The sequence below is a fragment of the Frankliniella occidentalis genome, unplaced genomic scaffold, assembly GCF_000697945.3.
Source record: "Frankliniella occidentalis isolate FOCC.00 unplaced genomic scaffold, Focc_3.1 Scaffold528, whole genome shotgun sequence".
Classification (NCBI taxonomy): Eukaryota; Metazoa; Arthropoda; class Insecta; order Thysanoptera; family Thripidae; genus Frankliniella; species Frankliniella occidentalis.
The window spans coordinates 41,316-47,182 of NW_026267645.1; positions in this window are offsets into that span (position 1 = coordinate 41,316).

The following is a 5,867-nucleotide window of genomic DNA, read 5'->3' on the forward strand; positions in this document are numbered from 1 at the left end:
GTTATTATGTTAGGAAAACATGATTTTGTGATGTGCGGGTTGCCTACCTATGCTGATAGAGGTTTAAAATTGTCACACGACCAAGCGGAAGTCAATACTTACCACACAAAACAACAATGGCAAGGTTTAAGTTGAAAACCACTCGTTAAAACCACCAAAGCCCTCGAAAACTAATACAGGGGTCAAAATGACCCCTTCGGTAGAGCGAGGTATATGTTTTAATATCTCGTAAAGTTTTTGACGCACATGCCTGATTTTTCGTGTCAAAGCGTATTTTGGTTACCCATGAAAAGTCAAAAAGTGGCGGGTCGGTAGAAAAAAAATTTAATAGTTCATTTGGCAATTCAAAATCAAAAGGGGTCATTTTGACCCCTGCGGTAGTTCTAGTGTTAAAGAACATCATTTTGAGGACCTGTGGTTTTTGATTTTTTTAAAATCCAATTTTTGAGCTAGAATGCTCTTCTTCGAACTCGATCGTCTTTTTATGATACAAAACGACCCTGAAAATCCCAGGTCGCTAGCTCAGTTCGTTCTCGAGTTATCGTGCGTACAGACAAACACACACACACACACACACACACAGACAAACAGACGCGAAACTTTTTAGCCCGCCCTTCTGCTATGAAAAAGCTATCCAGCGGGCTTATGCAAACGACCTCGTGTGTGTCTGTCTAGAAGGAGATGTGCTAGAGACTTGAAATTTTCAGGGTATCTTAAGGTCTATCTTCTAGAGAACGAAACGCCTACGGCAAATTCTGGCAGCCACCCCTAATGGGCTAAAATGGGGTATCAAAGAAAATGGGTTAGGTCAAAAAAGTCAGAAAAAAATGTTTTTTTTTATGATCCCCTAAGGGGTAACTCGTCAAAGTAGAGTCTTTCGGGCGAAAATTTCGTCCGTTTGGCTCTATCTCTAACCGTTTAGGCGCTAGAGGGAGTTTATATCACGAAAGTGGCCCAAAAATAAACATATTAATTTTAGAAAATATTAGATGGTCTGCGAAAGGGTAACTTTTCAAAGTAGAGCCCTTTGGGTGGAAATTTCTTCCGTTTGGCTCTATCTCTAACCGTTTAGGCGCTAGAGGGTCTTGTTTGACGAAAATAAGCTTAAAATTCCTGTAGTGAACAATAGGTTGTAGAAGAAAGCCCAAAACCGCAACAGAGGAAAGAAACTCCCTCCCCCCAACCCAAAAAACGTTTTCTAAGCAGAAGGGTGGGTTGTAGTCGCGGTGCTTCACCGTTACACAGGGAAAAATTTAACTAAACTAGTTTCTGTAACTGTAACTAGTTACAATTTGCAGCAACTGAAACTGTAACTAGTTTCATTTTCAAACTAAATAACTGTAGCTGTAACTAGTTACATTTTTTTCTGTAACTGTAACTAATATCAGTTACAGTTATTTTTGCCCAGTAGAACTTTTAAAAAGTATGATATTTCTTTCCTGTTGATCCACATTCTGTTGCAATGTGCTATCTGGAGTCTGCGGCTAGCGCGGCATTCAGAGTAGTGTTTAATTAGTAGTGTTTAATTAGTATGTAGTGTTTAATTTTTCATCACGCGACTTTACGGGTTGCGCGAGCGGCACTACACCCTGCTCATGGTGGTGGTTGTGGTTGTTATATTTTTCATACCTTCTTTTTACTGGCGGCTCTACTCCATGCTCGACGGTGCACCACGGGCGTCAGACCGTGATATTTTTTATAGAAAATAGTAATTAATAAAATAATAGCGCATATTTTTATCAATAAATAAAGGAATTCCGAGGGAAAATATTCTGTTCTCTGGAATAATACAAATATTTCTGAATCACGAAGGCGAATTTCCTTTTAATTAATCCTTAAAAATGCGAGATCCGAATGACCGACGATACTTTCTCCGAGATATTTAAAAAAACACATTCGGACAATATAGCGTCGGACAATATAGCGTCGGACAATAAGAGCCATCTCGGTCCAAAGTATTTTTAAAAACCGAACGAAATGAAGATAAGCAAAAGTATCATTTGTATTTCAGCAAACTAATCAAAATTTTATGGTCTAACTACACAATATAAACCATACATACATACTCAGGTCTTTACAAATGCACTGGAGTTGCAATTTCACTTAAAATCCTAATATGATTCACATAATGTGTCTAAATAATATTCAAGAATATACCAACTCAAAAATTGTGAAAAACTTGAAACGCACTCAAATGATTATCTCAGTCTATTTAGATAACATTCTACACAATATGTATAAATATGAGATCAAGTAAAGCGAACTATTGACAAGACATACAAATTCGATGATTAAACCAATAGGAAATAATATTCTAGGTAAAACAAAAATGAAAATATGTACATAAAAAGTTAAATAAAAGATTCATTGAACAAGAGCCATAGAAGTTCTCATGAAAGGCACCGAATAGAGCTTTGGTGCTCAGGCGTGAGAAGATCATTATCACATTCTTTCTTCCGATGAAAGAAGTAGACATGGCTTTGACAAAGTTTGACACAAAGTAGCTATGAAGTAAATCAATGAATGAGATCAAAACAAAGTAAGATATCTATATAAGAAAAATTTAAATATGCATAGAAAACAGTCAAACAAGCAAATCTTACAGGATACATACATCCATAGACACAAAAAAGGCATTACACTTTTGATTCTTTGGAAGCTGGTCCGCCGTCATGTTCATCATCTCTCTTCCTCTTCACCACGCAAGTAGGGGCCTGCGAATTGCTGCGAGCAGTCATACTTTGCACGATGTCAAGGTCTGGTCCTATAAAGAAACAAATTCATAAGTTCAAGAAAAAAATAAAAAATAAATTTCTTAAAAAAAAAAAAAAACAACTTACTTTCACCATCCAACTTGTCAACTTGTCATATTGTACTTGCCAACAGACCCGTAATATATAAGCCGACAACAGGGACAGCCATTACAAGCCAGCATTCCTTACAAGTACCCTTTCTTATTGTGACACCATCAATACCAAGAATAAGATGAACGTCATACAGGGAACTGCCCTCCTGCAATGACTTAAAAACAGTACCATCCTGTATATCAGAACGGGAGCCATCATCAAAATTTTTCTGTCTTGATTCAAGCATTAATGTTGCTAAATTCCTTTCTTCAAACCAATACCTTACAATGCTTTCAATGTCAAACATAAAGAAATGGCCAGTTTCAGGTTTGGTATTCGCTTCATCCGATTCTTTATCTTCACTGACTTCACTGCAAAATGCTTGCAAAGAATAGGTTCGTATTGCAAACTACTTTCTTTGCAGCTTGCAAAGAATTTTCAAGCATTGTAATACGAACTTGTTCTTCGCAAGTTTGCAAACTATTTCTTTGCAATACAAACACATTGTTTGCAAGGATTCTGACAGCTTGCAAAGAACTTCTTTGCAATACGAACTAATTCTTTGCAATATAACGCTCGTAAATTCTTTGCTACGTTGCAAAGAATATAGTTTGCAAGCATTTTACAGTGTTTGACACAAATGTAACAGGGATCAACACTCTGAAGGTAAATTCCACAAGACTTGCAAAAAAAAAATGTTTTGTACCAGACAAATCTGGAGCTAATCCTTCAATAAATGATAAAACATTGTGTGAAGAAGATGGTAAATTATTGGGTTTAGGCAACGGCTTAGTACAGTTTAACATTGTTCCCTGCCAATGCTAATTCCATAGCTGAGTTGATAGGTGAAAAATCTGGGACAACATTAATTTCAATGTCAGAGTCTTCTAATGCCTCCAAAACTTAATCGGCTCCAATGTCACTTTTTGACTATCTTGAATACTTGATGACGATGAGGTTTTGAAACTCCCTTCACTACTTGATAGACTCAGCTGACAGTTACTTTAGGAAGAACGAAGCTGCTCAGAAAAGTCCAAAGGTGCACCTTCATGATCAAGACAAATAACCTCCTGGGATTCGTCACAAACTTCACCAAAAATATTGAAGAAATAGCTCAGTTTAAAAAAAAATCCACTTGATTGGGCAGACATATTAAAGGTAACTACGCCTGCCTCTTACCTCCTGTGGGTATTGGGATTCCTTCAAATCTAAACCTTGGCAAAACGTGATCCTCGTCTTCAAAACTCCCACATTGCAGCTTTGTTTCCTAAAATTAAATTACTCCAGTATAAACAGAGGCAAAACCTATAACAGCAGAAGATACAGAGTATGACTTTTACCTGCTGCTCTGCAAAGTGTTCAATTTGATCAATGTTATCTGTTATTAAACTGCTGTTGTCTGGCAGAGACATTTCACTATGTTGCTCTGATAAGCACTCACTTTGTTGACAGTCTTGATAAAAGTCATCATTTTGGATTAATACATGGTCCTTGAAATAAAAAGTAAACATTAATAATCAAGATTCTATTTAAAATTGACAAGTGAGCATGCAGCAAAAAATTAGATTCCTTCTCCTAAGTGTGTAATCCATTTATTTTCTTTGTTTGTACCTGCTTATAATCATCCCGCAGCAAGTTCTCCAGATCTTGTTTCTGTCTCCTTGTCATCACATCACTTTGATCCAGTTCTGATTCAATATGCTGGGTAACAAACAAATACCCTAATATCACTAAAGGAAAATCTCCAGTAACAGAAGAATTACATTTAACAGCAATTCTTCTTTTATACCTGTAATTCTTTTTGAACTCTTTCTAATAAATTTTCTCCAACTTCTAAGGAACTGAGTCTAATACTTTGGTCTTTCGGTCTTACTAAATGAGCCACGAGACCTTTTTTCCTGGGAAATCTCAACTCCCGGTGTGTTGGCAGCACTGTCGGGTTGCCCAAGAACACTTTCGAACAGACAGGGTACCCGTGGCACCCAAGACAAAAAAGGTCTCAGCCTCCAAAGTCGGCCGAGATCACGACGGAGATATGCTTTTGGCCGACTTTCAACCCCGAGACCTTTTCTCCTGGGCTCATATTTCGACTCCCGGTGTGTTGGCAGCACTTTCGGGTTACCCAAGAACACATTAGGACCTACGGAGTACCCCGGGTACCCGAGACAAAAAAGGTCTCAGCCTCTAAAGTCGGCCGAGATCACGGCGGAGATACGCTGTCGGCCGACCTTGAACCCTGAGACCTTTTTTCCTGGGCTCAGATCGCGACTCCCGGTGTGTTGGCAGCACTGTCGGGTTGCCCAAGAACACTTTAGGACCTACGGAGTACCCCGGGTACCCGAGACAAAAAAGGTCTCAGCCTCCAAAGTCGGCCGAGATCACGACGGAGATAAGCTTTCGGCCGACTTTGAGCCCTGAGACCTTTTTTCCTGGGCTCAGATCGCGACTCCCGGTGTGTTGGCAGCACTGGCGGGTTGCCCAAGAACACTTTAGGACCTACGGAGTACCCGGGGTACTCGAGACAAAAAAAGGTCTCAGCCTCCAAAGTCGCGTTGGATGCTGTTTGTGGCGTTGTGTTTTATGATGCCAAGTCGTGTTTGGGGGACACGAGGTTGTCGGGGATACACCCAGGAACAGTGCCCAACTGCGTGTTTTTCATTTCGGCTTCATCTGTGCTTTTTAAAAAAAAATATGAAATAATTGTCGAAAGTCGATTCCGTGTAAGGTTGGATGGGTTGGTTGGCCAACTGGTTGGCCAACTTCGCGTACGTGCTGCGCGGCGCTGCCAAGTCCCCGGGTCTGCGGGCCGGAGGGGGGCCACTGACAGTGCTGACCGGCGGCGCGCACCGCGCGCGGGCGCAACCGTAGCAGGGCGTGAGCGAATGCAAGTGCTTACGCCCGACCCCCGAGAGCCGCCTACTGTACTTGTACAGTAGACGTAGCGGGAGGGGGAGTGTGGAGTGAAGAGGAGACCGGCACCGGCCAAGGCCAAGGTCAGAAGGCGGGCGGGGAGAGGGGGGG